This window comes from Papilio xuthus, unplaced genomic scaffold (genome assembly GCF_000836235.2).
Source record: "Papilio xuthus unplaced genomic scaffold, Pxut_1.1 DF826961.1, whole genome shotgun sequence".
Taxonomy (NCBI): Eukaryota; Metazoa; Arthropoda; class Insecta; order Lepidoptera; family Papilionidae; genus Papilio; species Papilio xuthus.
In genome coordinates, this window is record NW_013531688.1 from 1,446,750 (window position 1) to 1,465,465 (window position 18,716).

An 18,716-nucleotide genomic window follows, 5' to 3' on the forward strand; every position below is an offset into this window, starting at 1 on the left:
TTAAAAAGTAAGTTTACGTCTCTATTTTATATCATCCGAAAGAAAAGATTTTTTTTACACATTAACTACTTACTTTAGTATTAAATATACAAAACTAGCTGTCGCCCGCGACTCCATCCGCGTGGATATATAAAAAAACTTAATTAGTGTAGCCTATGTTTTCGTTCAGAGTATGTTCTATACGTATGCCAAAATTAATCGAGATCCGTTCAGCCGTTCTAGAGATATCTTCAAACACCAATCCAAATTCGAAAAAAAAAATAATAAATAGTATCCTATGTCCGTCTCCTCTATCCTACCTCCTCGCCAATTTTCAGCCATATAGGTAAAGCCGTTCTTGAGTTATAAATAGTGTAACTAATACGACTTTCTTTTATATATATTCTTGAGTTATAAATAGTGTAACTAACATGACTTTCTTTTATATATATAGATATTGATTATGATTCCTAAAGGGTTTAAGGAAATTGAATTCTTCATTCTGTTATACGTACCCTTGTGTTACTAGATGCGAGTCAAATTGGCCGCCATTTTGTTTAAGCTCGTTACAGCTCGACGCACGTCAGTGGGGCTCGTAATTATGATGTTAAGTCGAGAATGTGTGTGTACATCCTAACGCGCGAATACATCGCCCCAATGTGTGTGTTAAGTGTTAATATAGTTATCAGTGTGCGTGTGAGTCGGTGTTTTTGAGTTCGCCGCTCGTCTAACAATAATTACGATATACCTTACACCCGCAGGCGCACGCCCCCCACGGCAGCCTTCTTATGTTTTCTTTTATTTTTTAGTATCCTCAATTTGTAAGCTACAAACCAAACAGCGCTCGGATGTTCGTCTCAATCGAGATACGAATTGGTTTTAAGAGATAAGCGGCTGTTGGACATGAAAGCGATTGTCTTGATCGAATTTATTAAAATGTCATTAATGCCGGCGGGATGTTAGATTGAGCGTTGTATCGCCTCGAAAGTGCTAAAAGCCAATTATATGTCTGCTAAGTTTGCACCTTTCTTAATGCTTAAATCTCCTTGCCCAGTGCCAATAATGTTTACTTTTTGTAATGAAACCACAGAAATCTACTCCTATCTCTATTCTTTTTTTTTCATTTGGAATTTTAAACGATTTTATTAACAAAAATTGTGCCATTTTATGAAAGTTAATCCCATTGTAGACATTTTTATAATTTCGTTTTTAATCCTAATTAGTACTAGACTCTGTTTGATAATAAAAACATGTTTACGCCGTAACATATGCTCATAATCAAATATTGGATCGGCATTTGTTTGTAGGATTTGGACGTGATGTTTGCTGTGTACGCTACGCAATGGGTTTAGGAATATTTTTTCGCTATGGTAAAGCCGTGGACAAATATTTTTACATCTCTTGTCTAGCTAAAATCCAATTTTATATCCGATATTTCACTGTTAAAAATAAAAGAATCTAACATACAAATAAATATATCCGTAGCGTACAACAATAGTTAGTTGTACGGTCAAAATATCAATTGATATTTTACTTATATTTTAAACCTTTAGCAACTTTTTACCAACTATACATCAGAGAATTATAAATTGACAGCAAGAAGTAGAGCGTCGGTGGCTCAGGGGTCAAGCACTTTACTTGCAATCTGCAGGTCCTGGGTTCGAATCCCGCCGTGTACCAATGTGTTTTTCGATTTCCGATTTACATATATACATTTATCCGATGTTCTTAAGGTGAAGGAAAACATCGTGATGCAACCTGCACATATCTGAGAAGAAATTCAAAGATATGTGTGAAGTCAACCAATCCGCTCTTAGCCAGCGTGGTTGACTATGGCTTAATCGCACTTAACTTAGGGTACGTATCGAGAGCTGATGATGAGCGAATGAATAAGAAGTTTGATACAAAAATATTGTAGTGCTGTGATGTCTACTAATAATTTCCTTTCTCTTAGAAAAACTTATTTCTTGGGCTAAAGTTTAATCTTGATTTAGACAGAAATCTTGTTATTAGTACTCTAAAAAGTAATCAAAAAATGTGTACACAGTCACAAATGGAATGGAAAAATAAAGACTAGTCATTCCAATAAAAAAAAAAAGTTTTGCTACTAAACTCGAGCGTAAGCGTTCTATAAGTACGTAAGCATAAAATAAAAACATAATCACAATCAGAGTTTCGAGAGATACAAGTTATTTCGACAAACAAACTTATTTAAGGAGTAATGAAGACAAACAGAATTAATTTGAAAGAAACAAAAGATACAAAAAGGACTTTAGAGAGTTAGCACAATTTCGATGAATGTTTTAAATTCTTAGAATCTCACCAATTTGTAAATGACATTTGGAAATTGTACATGTCGATACGAATTTACTTGACCATAGACAATGAAGTGAAAGGAGTGAATTTTAGTTAGCATAAAAGTTGTTATTGGAGTAATGGCGAAATTATTGGTGATGCCGAATCAAAAAAAGGAGATGCTGTATACCGACTTGATCTTGAATTATAACTAGGGGCAAAAATAAATACATAAATTATACTGACATGATTATTGGGCCCGAAGACACCCCGACAACCTGGACAAATTGGTTGTGGTTGGAAAGATAGAGGGTCACGGGGTCGATTTCATGCCCGCTGATCCAGTGCAGGCTATATTGGAACTCAGTATCACGACTGCCGTGAGACAGGCCGAAGACAGGACGGCGTGGAGGCAGCTGGTCGACACAGCCGTTAAAGCATATCAAGACAAGCACGACCTTCAGTAATGAAGAATACGAAGAAGAAGAAGGTTATTGGGTAGGGTTTTGCAGATCTATTTCTCTTCTGCCCTGATTTATTCACATCTATTACTTCTAAAATAAGGCAAATTGTGTTTGTTATTTTTTCAAGTTATTATAATAAGTTATGAAATATTTTATTTTATCAATCTTAAATTTTTCCTAATTGTTTAATATAGATATACTTAAAGCTATACAAACATTGCTATAAATACACATTGTTTTGTGTCAAATGCGCTGGTCCGTAACTGGGTTAACAGTTGCGGTAGAAAAAGTAGTAAACGATTGTCGTTTCTATGTTTTTTTTCTGTCTCTACATCTACGATGGTCGGTCGTGATCACGACATGACGACTTTCATCTTCTGTTTACTCTATTTCGTTAAAGTTGTTTGTTTTTTTGTACTCTACTTGTTGGTTTTTGGTCGAGGACTCGGTAGGGATTGACGTCTCCATTGCGATTCGTCTCGCTCGGGCGTCGACGGAATGACTCCGCGATTTTTTATGCTATTAAATTCTATAAAACACAATCAAAATTGTACTTTATCTGAAATACAATAGAGTTCACTTTCTACTTATTTATTTATAGTAGTTAAATATAACAGAGGTTGCTCGCGAGCGGGCCCCTTATAGAGCGACTTGATGACTTAATTTCAGGCATTCGCTATGGGCTCAGGAATTGCATATATTTAGCGGCCTAAGCTTTTTTTGCCATGTGCGCTTTAATGCAAGTTGAAGTTGATCTTGAATATTACGCTTTCATTTTATAGAACCGGTCGTGACTATGAAGTGTTCCCTGATATATTGCGATCTTAATAACCACCTAGTTGGTTGAACTTGCCACTTATATTAACGTAATGTCTGTAACGTTAGAATTTTATCAGACATTTATTAATGTCTCGGCGGTTGTTCGTGGACCTACCGCTGTATAATCGCTTGCACTGAATTATCTCTTTATAAGATTAGTTTAATAGACTTATCAAGTACTGTTATTTTTATTCCACTATAAAGGAGTAGGCGGACGATTTCTAGACTTTATATGATTGGAAATTTACTAGCATCATCATTTTGCATCGTGTGTCAGTAATTTTCTCATCCTAAAGCCTAATTATGTTCACACCAGTATGAATAATATTATTCACAAACTAATTTAGATTTTGTGATGGGTAGACCAAAGATTTATTTAAATGAGAGGAAACCCTTGCTCCGTACGTCTCTATGTTGGTAAGTTGGCATTAAATCATGCAAACTTGCAGACTACCATAACAAGATAGGCATCAGGGCTATCACGTGTAAAGTACGTAACAGATGTAAGGAACGGCCCGTCCCCAACAGGGATACGAGGGATTGCGGCAGATTACATCAGGCGCTTGAGTATGTTACAGTCAAATCGTAAATAAAGTCACTTAAGAAACTTAGTAAATTAGAACAGTAAGGAAAATTCACGAATGCTGCTTTTATGAACTGATAAAGGTAATTTTTTTTTGAAATTATACAAGATTGAGACTTAGTTATAAATTATCAATAATTTCATTTTGATATCGCATGTAATGACATTATATCTGTAGTGAGATTTTAAACTGACGACTTTTATAATTTTACGATGACATATAAATTACGAGAGGTATTGTGGCTGTGCAGTAGCGAGGACGTCGCGTCGTCTACACGAATGTTTCATATTATTTATTCAAAAATACAACGTAAGCGTACGCTTATGTACATGGATGAAGGTTCGTCTATTCAAAGATAATGCGATTGTACTCTTTGACATTCTGCAACAAAGCTTTTGGTGTACTTTGACAATATTGGATACATATGGAGTAGTGTTGGACGAAGAGCTAAACTTTTTTACTAATATTTTTATTACAATTCCAACTAAGCTCTAAGCTTGTGCTAGGATATGATTTACGACAATAGTCGAATGGCGGGATTCGAACCCCTGACCTCGTGATCGAAAACCCGTACCCTTAACCATTAGGCTATTGACGCTTATTGAGTAAGCATTTTAATAATACTGAATCCAAAACTGCAACCCTACATTTCTACATTGGATTTTTTAAGTCGCAATGTGATTTAAAATAAATGAAAGCCTAAAAAAATTTTAAGGATTAACTCTTTTAAACTATGATATATCTAACGTAATAGCTCTATGTAACTGTTATTATGTGTTTGATAGCAATAATTTACCTAGGTAATACATAACATAGAATTTGCATTAATGTTTGTTAATGTAATCTCGATATTACCGCTCCCAGGGAGACGACGCTATTGATTTATGACGTTGCGTTAGGCTCGCTCGTAGCTACATTTATCTCACCCTAGTCTCTTAGACTAATTAAATAACTATATTACATACGCTTTGTCTACGTATGTTATGGAATGCTTAATTCAATAATTAAGCAATTACTTAGTAATCTAAAGTTTTAAGCAGAGAATAAACACTTTGGAAAGTTCCGGGGACACCTCTGTTCCTCTACTTCTTTTTGTCAACTGGTATGTAATACAAGTATTGTGACATCAAAACTCTTTTTATTTGCTGATAGGAGCTTTATTAACTACTCTGTATTAATTAATAAATTGCCGTTATCAATTTCCTCATCAGCTCACTATACGTCCCGACCGAGGGGATCGGAGCCTACCCTAAGTTAGAGGTGACTAGGCCATAGTCAACCACGCTGGCCAAGTGCGGGTTGGTTGACTTCACACATATCTTTGAATTCCTTCTCAAGTATGTGCAGGTAAGATGTTTTCCTTCACCGTAAGAACGTCGGATAAATGTACATATGTAAATCGGAAATCTAAAAACACTTGGTACATGACAGGACTCGAACCCAGGACCTGCAGATTGCAAGTCAAGTGCCCCTGAGCCACCGACGCTCATCAATCGTGCGCGTTATCAATTTAGTTTGAATTTTACCTTCTCTAGTTAAGGCAAAAATAAGACGTATGTTAATAACATTGTCATAATAATCAAGCATCTGCGTAAGCTAAGCACTAACGACTTTCTTATAAATATTAAATGATAAACATGATTGACGAGTTAACATAATTATGTTGTATCAGCCCTAAGGAAGCAAACTTACATTGGCGACTAATAACACGTTATCTTGACAGTACAAATTATGTATCATAACGCGAGCCATAGCTGCGTAGTTCATTAATTCTCAAAGGGGCGGAACCAATAAAGCATCAACTAATACACTCAGCTATCACAATTTGCATTTCAAACGATTTGCCACAGAATTTCGATACTAGAGTAATTTCCACTATAAGAGAAAGGGAAAGCTAAATTAGAAACTGACGATTAATTTCGAAGTTTGTAACAAAGCTGTGAGAAATTTGTTTACTTTAACAGCTCTTAAAGTAAGAAACGATTATTGAAACTTACTAATATTATAAACGTTAATGTTTGGATCGGTGTTTAGAACGTATCTTTAGAACGGCTGCATGGATCACTCTAAAATTTTGCTTAGACGTAGAACATGTAAGCTACTAATTAAGCTTTATTTTAATTCCGCACGGACGGAGTCATGAACATTAGCTAGTTTTTTATAATGACGAATAAGAAAGCGACTAGATCCATAGCATAGCACAAGATTCATGGCTTGCTGCAAATGGATAAGACTGAACGTTGTATGAATGAATTGTGTGAAAGAGGATATGCTTAAGAAGAGAATAAATTTAGGTGACGGCTAATAGAGATGTATGGAAGAGTAATACATACTGTGCCGACACTGTTGGGACAAGAGAAGGAAGAAGACGGCTGTAAGGTATCAATATAATGCTGGGTTGTAATTAGCTGAGAGGACTTGTATTAGAAGTTAATAAACGTTGCTTTTTTAATTCATTTTATATTAATATCAAGTATATTAATATGGCTTATGTATGAATAAATATTTGTTTAAACGAACATCATGTAAACATCTGTTCAAAGCTACAAAGTAAATATAATTCCGCAAAACATATTGATAATTACGCTTCAAAACACATCAAATATGTTTTAATAACAAAATAAAATCTACTATCTAGTTAATGTGTACTAAGAATAAAGTAAATAAGTAGAAGATAATCTAATTAAATATGATTGTATTACACTTTCACCTTGGTTCACAATGTGGCTAGTGAGATTGTAAAACTACTATTTTTATCATTAAGTAATACATCTTTATTTACGCAGTAACTCTATACCACACCTATACCTTAACAACATGATTACAAGCCGACCGTTATTCATCTAGACTTGATAACAAGCACCATTATATCAGCTTATAAGCTACATACACACATTATATAACCTGAAACATAATATTACGCAGAGGAAAAGTAATATTTTTATGATATTATTATACTTCTTACTAATATTATAAATTCGAATGTTTAGATAGATGGTTGTTTGTTTGAAGGTATCTTCAGAACGGCTGAACGTATTTCGATGAAATTAGGCCTTCTTATAGGACATCGTCTGTAAGAACACATAGGCTACTAATTGTGTTTGTTTTAATTCCGCGCGGATGGAGTCGCGGGCGACAGCTAGTGATAAAATATAATTAAACAGGTATAAATGTCACGTAACTAAAGTATTGACCAATTTCAACTATTTCTGTGATTTTATCAACGTTCTTCTAGGCTGTAAATGATTTTTCAACAATTAACGATAAAAATTCGAATTTATTTTCTTCTTTATAAAATAAATGTTTCATTCAATATCAAATAAGAGTTCAAAAATATTGTTAATACTTTATGCCTGGAGTGAAGAGCCAATGCAATATTTTTAAGTAAAACATTTGAAAACATTTTCCAGTTTTCATTTTTATTTCCGTCCTTTCAATTCTTTACAGTGTCGTCAAACAATGCATTCGCACAAAGAGCTCGTATCCCTTTGACGCCCCTAGCAGCAACTCCTTCTGCAGTTGCTTTGCCGAGTTTTATATTATAATCTGATTTTGCTTAAGGCTTTTATTGTATGGGTTACTCATGAATGAATAAAAGGTATCATTATTTTACTTAACTTAATTTTAGCGCTTTTGAAAGTACTAGCTGTCGCCCGCAATTCTGTCCGAGTTGTATTAAAAAATTAGCATATGTTTCCTTCCAAACTATGGTCTACATCTATATCTTATTTCTGCAAAATTGTGAAACAAACATCCATCCAAACATTCGCATTTATAACATTAGAATGCATAGAAATGCCATTGTAGAATTATGTAGCCCAAACGGCATAGGTAACTAATTTTCTCAAATAAAGTTCATTTAACTTCACATTCTTTACTGGTGGCTGAAACAGTACAGCAATTATTACAAAAAGTATATAAACAAAACCCATAGTGTGTCAGATTTTCTTTTAATTTTAATAATAACTAGAGGTTCCTTCCATTAGCTCAATTTTCACAGAGATATCGACTTGGAATATTAAATTTTTTATTATATCTTTGATATTATACTTACCGTAAAATACTGGATATTCTTTAAAAGAAGCTAGAATATTGAAGCGAACCTAATTTTATGGAAACCTTTATTCAGTTCAATTTACTTTTTCTTTGATCGTAAATCCTTTCCATCTTTAATCTTTGCCACGAGGAAATTTAAAAATAACAAAATCGTCATGTTCGATTTTTAAATTTAAAATTATGTTCTGCACATTATTAAAAAAAATGGAGTCGAGTGACCAATTTGAAAATAACGGCCAGTCCTTGCGCATTCGCGTAGTATTTACGAAAAAACAATGTTATTCATTAAAACCCCTATTCACAGTACCCTATTAACAATTACGCACCGGAAACCTGGCTGGTTGGTGAGGCGATAATAATCTACGCTTTTTAATTACACCAATGAGAGTCCCGCCCGATGTTTTACTTCATATGAAAACGTCCAATCACATTAGAGACCGTTGACGTGAAGTGTCACTTTTTGAACTCAAAATATATTAATCATTTCATCATTATGATTTTTAGAAAAGGAATTCTATACTTTGTTTTATTTCGTTTTCATTCGAAATGCATTTACATTTTGACGTATCGTCGAAAATGCTGCTATATAAATGATGATTGATCTGTTGTATTTCTTTCGGGACGTTCGGAATTCAAAAATTCAAAAAAATTAAATCCTTCATATTCATTTGTTTTTCCGACGTAAACTGCATTATTTATTTTATAAATTACAATTGTATTATTTTGGTAGATTGTTGCAACTAACTCGTAGCACTCTTGCCTGCATCCAACTTTACTTAGAAATCACCTGTATAGTGTATAATTTACAGCTGCTCAAGCGGATAGCTTCTCACAAATTATGATTCTAAATAACACATTCCCTCGCCGCGGCCGACAACTGCGCGGGGATTCGAAATTAAACATAATTGCTTAATTCTGAACGCACGTTGTTTGCTCAGATCGGGCAACGAAAGAGATGCACATATAAAGGTTAACGGTAACGACAGAGATAGATTAACGCTCGGATGCGTTAGTACCTTCAAGGTATAAGGAATTATGTGTTAAAGGATTGGAGAGTGCAATCATTAGGAATCGTGGTTTAACGTTATTATAAGTATAGTTAGAAAAAGTTGCTCTGTCACATAATCATTTTAGAACTAACGGACTTTTGTTTTATTTAGATCGAAAAGCGTGTTATTCTTATCTAAGCCAGAAACAAATTACCAACATTTATTTAATCTAAAAAAAAGTTTGAATATGGATTCAACATCTTTGATCTTATAATGTCCTCCTTCTTTCTAAGCTTTACAAAATTTGTAATTGTTGTTTTTTATTTAATTTCAGATGTTGCAGAGATAGTGTTGACATCATTGTTCAGGTATGTGTTACATACATGTATATACATATAACTTATTTATATACATATAGCATGCATCCTTTGAAATCCCTAAATCATCTGAATGTAAGAAGGGTTTGCTTATGTGTTGTTGAATCTATCTTCCAAAATGTATGCTCTTGTTTTCCCGATAAAGAGATTCGAGTTTACATCCGGATCACAGCCTTTGCCTTCTCAATAAAAAAATTAAAAACAATCATCTTAAGTTATACAGGCGTTTAAATAAAATTAATAATATAATGCTTCATGAAATCCTGACACCATAATCGGTAAATCTTCCCAATAGCCAAAAATCTTGTTACGCAAAACTTCCTTCTAACAAAACATATCTAATAGTTGAAGATTGGCCGTATCATCGTTTTATGGTCGTTTATTTTTCTGCGTAATATATTTAAAGAGGTAATAAATAAAGAAGTTCGGAAAGGATGGCATAACACGCTAACGATTGTTCAAAACAAGCTAACATAATGTACAAACTTACACGTATTCACAGCGTATTTCGGCAGCGAACTGAGGAACGGATATTGTGTGCCTCGGGCGTCGGTCATTATATTTTTTTACATTAGCTTTGTGAGCCTATATTGTGTTGCGTCAAGCGATGTTCACGAATTTAAAGGTTTTATAATAGATTTCTTAATATTGTAGCTTCTTGTGTTATTTGAATTTTAGGTTAGGTTTTAAGAATTAATATAGATTTCTAGATTATACTATAATAAGACTAGTAATAAGAACACTATAAAGTGCATTTGAAGTGTAATTATTACTGAGAAAATTCTTGGCCTTAACCAATTATTTCTAATACCTATTAGGTATATAATAGCTTTTACGGTAGAAGAGATGCGCAAATATGAAAACACGCTATTGTCATAAAGATCAATTGCAAATCGGAGTTTTTATTTACTTGGATAAGAAAAGAAATTACAGTCTAGAATCGGGTGAAGGAAAATAAAAAATAAAGTAAATTCTAAAAGCAAAACAAGAAGAAACGACTTTATTAACTGCCAGTCTGACATGTTAAAACAGATGTTCCACCTTCGCGCTTGACGGATGGGTCAGGCGAGGTCGGCCGCCATCTTGCAAGAGTCCCGCCAATCGGTGCTTCCCCGGGGTGCTTGTCAGCGGTATAAGCGAAACAATTACAGGGTTCGTGACTTTGTAAACACCGCTCTCAAGTCACCGAAGACGTTCTTGTAATTTAACACCAATATTTTTAAGTTTTTAACTAACTATTAGTATCTGTGAATAAAAATATAGAGTAATTTAATTAAGAATATTATAAAAATACAGACCAAAACCAATACAGTGTTAAATAATTATTAGAAATAAAGTAGAAGTTTAATTACACTTCTTAAATACAATGAAACACTAATACAAATAGACTCTTTAAGCGTAATTTCATCTCGCGACTCTATAACGGAATACTTTTCAATAACATTTACAAGATAATCAAAATTAAATTCTAATTACCCAATATGTCGTATTTATTCTTCGAATACAGCTTTATGATTCCCTTCTGTCAATTTTTTTGCAGCAAATTCGCTTACTGCAATAAAGAAAACATCACAAATATGTCAGGAAACATTTGCACCGTCAGAGACTGCATAAATTGCGGTTTGTTCTTATAATAAAAATGCACCTGTTCTTTGATGTTCGTTTTAATGAAGACATTTCGGTTCCTACGCAGGTGTTCGCGTTTCTCTGATCCGAAATCGACAGCTCATTATGTTGTTTAATTCATTATGCGCTTTGTTTTCTTCATTCATTTTTTATATCTCCTTTTTTGTTCGTTTATTGTCTCTCAGCAATTTATTGTAAAACAAAACGGCTATAAACTCAGTATCTGACCGCTATAACAGATGTATGCAATTAAGACGTAAAGTTTTTTTTCGTATTTCAAAAGGTAAAAGGAGGAATTTATCCCTCGCTTTGAAATGTTGTGTAGCCATTTGAATAACGTTTTAATTAACTCTAAACAATGGACGCAAATAACGATGTGTTTTATTTTGTCGTCGATTGAAAAGAAAATAAATCTTTGATTTTTTTCGTGACAATACAAGGCTTGTTCTCTTTTAAATGGCTTCTACTAAAAAATGTAAACGAAACTTCTTCTAGTTTGTAATAATTACAGTTTTTTTTTAATCGAAAGATATCTCTTATACGAATCAATTGAAGATTGAAGGTCTTAATAAAGTGTACCAATTAAATTGCATCTTTATGTATAAAGATTTAAAGTTTCGATTTGTTTAATTGATGTTTTGATATGTTGATGATTGGACTTATCTAATTGGTATAAAACTTTTTGAATGATCCCTGATTATATGATTATCGGTTGAGTCGAAGCTTGTTGGAACTATTTATATGGTAATAGAAATGAAGATAATTTAAGGAAATGCCGGGAAGTTTCTCAGGAATGGTTTATTGGAGTTAGTTTTGGTAACACGAGCTTGTTACTTGGGTAAGATATGAATAGAACGATTACTGATAAAATTTAATATCAGTTACATGAATAAAGTTAAGCTCGATTTTGTTATAATAAGATCAACATGATGTTATAGTTAAGATTTAAAGAGAGACCGATCGCATATCTTGGAGTTGTTAGTAGCTTAGATTTTAGGTCAATCATCAGAAATCGAGTTATCATAAAAATATCAATACATGTAACAGTGGTAGAGACCGCTTTAACATCTTCGCACGAATTGTCCCGGCTCGCCCGGTGAAATACCACGACCACACAGAAGACAGGCGTGAAGTGGAAGCAATTTCGCGTTTTGTCTGATGAGTGTGCGTCCCGGACGCCTAATATAGTCCTCTTTCCCTTCCCACCCTTTTTTTATAAGAAAAGGATGGGAAGTGGAAGTGGACTTTCCGGATGAGAGGATGCATGGGAAGGGAAAATATTTTCTTTCTGTGCATCCTCTCCTCCGTCGATTAAAGGTAGGCAACGCATATGCAATTGCGTATGTCTATGGGCAATGATCACTTCGCTATTTCAGCAATTTCAGGTGGCCGCTCGCTTGTTTGCCACCTTATGATTCACATGGTCATATTAGCATTGAAGTATACTATAATTTTATCCCAGGTACACTGTCCACTGAGGCAAAAGGTCGTCATCTTTATATCGTTCCTTCATATAGCGTCCACTATTGAAAGCGGAGCGGAGATGAAAAAAAAGGACAAAGAAGGCGGCAGATGCGCGCGATACTGCACAATTAATTTTATACGTTTTCAAAAATAACGTCTCTATCCAAAGGAAGCCATTTCTCCTCAGATTTTGACGCGTTATAAATTCTTGTGGCAATGTTTTTGTTGCTTTTCCTTTGTTGAGAACATATGCCGAATGATAATTGTTTTGGTTCAGTGTTTGGATATATACTTTTCCTGACCATAAACTAGATTATCGAAAAAATTCAAGATGCTTTTTAAATAACTTTGATGAAATCATTGATTTATAACTAATAATTAAATCTTACTAATATTATAAATGCGAATGTTTGGATGGATGTTTGTTTGAAGGTATGGTTAGAACGGCTGCATAGATGTTGCTGTTTGAAATACATGTAGAACACAGTCTGGAAGAACACATAGATTACTAATTATGTTTTCTTTTAATCCCAAGCGTACAGAGTCGCGGGCGACAGCTAATATTTGAGTCGTATAGTATGTTATTTACCTTACCTACTTTTTTAATAAATTGCATTATTTATCCATATGGGGCCGAAATATCGGCGATTTCGCATCAAAAATATTAAACACACGTGACATGAAAACGCCATTAATATACAAATGGATTCAAACCCAACTCTGGGGCGACAGATGGCCGAGCGTTCCCCACATTTGTATATCCATACATACAAAGGATCTCTTTTTTCTATATACACTATTATAACAAATAAACCTACAAATTGTTACATCGATTTATTTTTAATGCAATATTTGATTGTTAAATTATTACTTACTCCGTATATTTGTTGTTGGTTTACGTAACTCTATTGAGTTGTAACCGAATACTGTTATAACTCGATAATGCTATTATTGTTATGTAAATTAATAATTATTCCACTAGTGCTGTAGTCGTGTTGATATTGAATATTAAGAAATTAAATTCTGTTTTATTATATATGTTTATTGAACAATTCGACTGTTATAAATAAGTTGGTTTATTGAGTTTATCTTTGTTTCTTTCTATCTTAAAGCTTCCAGATCACGAATCTTACTTACTAAAATAAATGCGAATGTTTAGATGGATGAATGTTTGTTTGAACATCTCCAGAACGGCTGCATGAATCTTGCTGATATTGGACATAGATGAAGAAGGAAGGAAGAACACAAAGGCAGTTTGTTTTGATATATTTCCATCAAAATGCAGTTCTATTGTTTATACATTCTTTGTCGAATTATTTCATCAAATAGTTAGGGTTCTTGAACTCGGAAGTTCTTTTAAATCGTTTGTTTAATATCTTCCTCATCTATATATATAAAAGAAATTCGTGTTAGTTGCACTATTTATAACTCGAGAACGGCTTTACCGATATTACTGAAAATTGGTGAGGAGGTAGCTGAGAGCCAGAAGACGGACATAGGATACTAATTATAAGTTTTTTTTTATATATATACACGCGGATAGACTCGCGGGCGACACCTAGTTACGGATAAATAGTATGACAAAAATGAAAAGTTTTATACTAATTAATGGTACTGTGATGATCTGATGACATTGACAATACGCCAATAACTAACTAATTAACCTTCAATATGCAAAAGATCACTCGTCTAAAACTTTGATTAAAGAACTTAGAAGTTATAAACATTTTGATGATTGAAAACAAAATATAGTCATGTTTGTTTGTCTGTCAGTTAGCAAAACATCATAAATGGATGCGGTCTCCTTCATATCATGTGGCGCTAAGCTCCAATGTTGTTTTAGGTCCCCCGGCGCCAAACATATGCCGCTTAACATCTTCGGGCCTCTAAAACATTTCAATAAAAGGTCGTTTACGATTGTTGTTGGAAAAGTTTTTGCTCTCCAAGGGTCGTAAAGTTTGTTTACCCCCAACACTTGTCATGATGACTGTAAGAAAATAGCTACCAATGGTTTATTGTTTTTTTTGCTAACCTCATAATAGATTTAAATATGCAATTTTAAGAGATGATTAGCGTTCTTAGAAAGTGGAAAGTTGGTTTTAGAAGGAACCAGAACGGCTGCATAGATCATGGTGAAACTTAGCATAGATCTCGAAGAATGTATAGCCCACTTACTGTCTTTTAATTTAGCGCGGACAAAGTAGCAGGCATATCATCATCATCAGCTCACTATACGTCCCCACCGTCCGAGGGGCTCGGAGCCTACCCTAAGTTAAGGTTGCTTAGGCCATAGTCAACCACGCTGGCCAAGTGCGGGTTGGTTGACTTCACACATATCTTTGAATTTCTTCTCAGGTATGTGCCGGTTGCATCACGATGTTTTTCTTCACCGTGCAGGCAGGCATATGCTAGCAATAAAATAAACATTATAACTAGTCAAATTAGAAACAATAGAAAAGGAGTTTTTTTTTTCTACAGATTTTTTTACATCTACAGGAGAATAAAGATTTCTTTTTAATTGCATTGAAAATACTTGATACATGTATCCGTCTTATTACTAAAGAAATCATCGACGCGTTAATCCTCTACTAATTTCAAGTTTCATCAATCATTTCTCAAAGCAACGTAATTTGTGTAACCATATGCCGCGTCCTTAGAATCTTTACCTGCGGCGTTTATAAAAAAAACAACCCAAAAAAGGTGGCAATAATAATAACATACCAGAAAGTTAGTGTGATGTCTCAATTTATGAAGTCGACTTTATAACCGCCGCTTAGATTTCCATAGAAGTGTATTTTTTTTCTTGATAACTTCATAGAAACATCTACAATAATTCTTCTTATAACATTTATCAAAACCTATTAGCCTTTTAACATTGTCAACAAAATTGTCAGTTTTGTCAATCCATCGAGATATTGACTAACAAAAGGTTAGCGTGGTTTGGATATGTTATGCGGAGAGATGATAATGATATAAACAAAAAAGTAATTAGATTGAATGTGGATGGCTACAAAGGTAGAGGAAGACCAAAGAAAGTATGGATGGATTGTGTGAAAGAGGATATGCGTAGGAAGGGGGTGAATTCAGATATGACGGCTGATAGAGATGATGAAGAACAAAATTGTCAGTTTATAAAACAAATGAAGAGACAGAAGTATAGAATTGGATTATTTCACTGTTCATTAATTTTTACGATCCAAATACTTGTTTTTTTTTCGTTGATTTTATCTGAATACGGCTCATTGGCAACCAATCCTCCGTAACCCAAACCAACATTCCTGCATATCCAATAAAGTTATATATTTACCATCTTATCTGATAAACTAGTCCTGAGCCCAAACATTCTTTTGACGGCTCATTCCAAACTGAATTACTATACGAAGTGTGAACATCTAAATTCGAATTATGCATTTAATTCGAAAATTCTCCACGGCCAAGTTACCTTGGGTTTATAAGTCCGCGACTTCTAAGAAATTATAGATTCTTATCTTACATTTTTTTTCGCTTTAAGCTTCGGCACCGCTAACGAAGGACAATTTTGATACCTGTTCTTTTTTAATGTCCAAAATGTCCTCGAAGTCAGTGCGGTCGTCACGATGTGTGAGTGAGATAGGCTTATCGATCGCTACTGATGACTGTCAACTGGTAACGTGTAGTGCCGACGTTTAATTTACGATTTTGGTGCGCATCATAAATACGTCCCCGTGCAGTGCATTCGATGACGGTAACACTGAATCACCTTTATTGCTTTCGAGATACGATGAGACATCACCAGTGTCGTTGACAATTTATTATTTAGTGAGAAATTAGGCGAGTAAGCATATAACTAAACAAAAATTTCTACCAAAATTCCAAATCATTCAAGTCATTACAGGATACGTCTTCCGCAGTATGTTCTCCTTGTTCCTCACCTAATTATTTCTCACCATCTTCAAAAAATGACCGGTCCGTTACAAAGAAGAAATTCTCCTGTTCCATGGGTGGACAACTTCTAAGAATCAGTGACGTCATTAAGAACTAAGAGAGTAAAGTTTGAATCTTTACATTAAATTGGATGAAGGATATCATTGGTAACTTCAATCCGTTTTTTTTTATATCATAAGATGGCAAACGAGCGAACGGTCACCCGAAATCGCTGAAATAGCGAAGAGACCGTTGCGCATAGACATTCGCAATTGCATATGCGTTGCCTACCTTTAATCGACGGAGGAGAGGATGGACAGAAAGAAAATATTTTCCCTTCCCATGAATCCTCTCATCCGGAAAGTCCACGTCCACTTCCCATCCATTCCTTATAAGAAAAAGGGTGGAAAGGGAAAAATGACTAAATTAGGCCTGCGGGACGCACAAAATTTTTTGCATTAATTACCTTAATATTGAATTATTCAACGTGTTTTATACCTTTCTATACAATTTCATTAAAAGCGTTAAATAAAAACCTTCGATAATTTTTATTATACGCACACATGTCATAGTTTACGCTCTTTTGTTAGCCGTATCTGAATTAAGATAATGGATTATGTCCGTTCAAATTTCTATTCGGTTATACCAGTTTCTACAACAGCTGTTGTGTTATGTATTTTTTTATAGAAGTGGGCAGCGGCCGGCCGTAGATTGGCGGCCCCATAAAAGTGAACAGGTAATATGATACAATTTGTAATAACTCTATGAGTTTTGAACGAAATTGACTATGATTATATACATGTTTTCACTCGAAGCAAGAAATCATATTATGCGTGATATAATATGGATTGGAACGTTGTTTAAAATTACCGTTGACTAGCTGTCGCTCGCGACTCCGTCTGTGCGGAATTAGTAAAAACTTAATAAGTCGCTTAGTAGTAGTTTAGGGTTTTCCCCGCAATTATTCCAATTTAACGCACCTTTTAAGCTTTCCCTAGACCTCCACGAATATTTAAAGAGCAAGATAAGATAAATCCGTTTAGTCGTTCTCGAGTTGTTGCAAGTCTAACGAACAGCAATTTTTATATATAATAGATCTAGGTTATATCAGGTTTACTCTTGTTATTATAAAGAAGTGTTATATTTATTAAATTTTGGCTTTTTGAATCTACGATTCCCTCCAGTGGGTTGTTTGTTTACTCTGCTGTTTCTTGAAAATGGTTGTCACTTTTGCCTTTGATTCCATAGGCTAGATCTTAGCGTCTTGTAACACGTATTAACTTGTTCATTGTTATTAGAATTATAACCTAAAAAGTTCTTAATAAAATTTGTCCTAACCGTGATATTGAATGGCATGCCACTCCATTTAATTTGAGAATTCCAAAAACATGTGATTCAACATTAGAACAAACGATAAATCGTACGTAAATGGATGAGGAGTTTCACAATAAATATCTGATCTAACACCGTCTTCCTGCCCACGCCCATAACTCACAGAGAGTTATTGGTATAAATTAAATAAACATTTCAAATGGGACACTTACAACAAATAGTTTAGACGATGCAAATTTCAGTTACGAGGAAAATTGTCATCTAATTGGACTAAGATGGATGGCATCCTTATATAGTCTGATATCTTAAGATAGTCGAGTGTTGTAGAAGAATTTAAAATACAAACTCAAAACATCATCATCAGCTCAGTATATGTCCCCACCGAGGGGCTCGGAGCCTGTCCTAAGTTATGGGTGATTAGGCCATAGTCCACGCTGGCCAAGTGCGTGTTGGTTGACTTCACACATTTTGAATTTCTTCTGAGATATGTGCAGGTTGCATCACGATGTTTTCCTTCACCGTAATAAACTCGGATAAATGCACATATGTAAATCGGAAATCGAAAAACACTTACATGGCGGGATTCGAACCCAGGACCTGTTGACTGCAAGTCAAGTGCTTGACCTCTGAGCCGCTGACGCTCTAACTCAAAACAACTAATCGGTAAAGGTATAAAATATTGCAATAACACCAAGCATCGCCTAAAAATTCGGCTACAATACAGTTAACAGTTCATTTTGAGTGGGTGTTAAATTTTTGTTCGATATTCCTAAGCCCGAATCAACATGAAAGCAATAAAAAGTGAGATTTTATTATACATAATCACTA

The 18,716-nt window shown here is 34.4% G+C and overlaps 1 protein-coding gene across 2 annotated transcripts in view; it reads left to right on the plus strand.

Annotated features, from left to right (window-relative positions):
- pxb (putative Hedgehog signaling attenuator pxb) overlaps window positions 1–18,716 on the plus strand; it is a 78,397-nt gene that overhangs the window by 14,030 nt on the left and 45,651 nt on the right. The window contains exons 1-2 of one of the 2 annotated variants that reach the window (XM_013315727.1): window positions 5,466–5,488; window positions 9,521–9,554. The gene's annotated coding sequence lies outside the window, so the exon portion shown is untranslated. Of the gene's footprint in view, window positions 1–5,465; window positions 5,489–9,520; window positions 9,555–18,716 lie in introns of those variants that run through there. The other variant, XM_013315726.1, reaches the window with a different exon arrangement.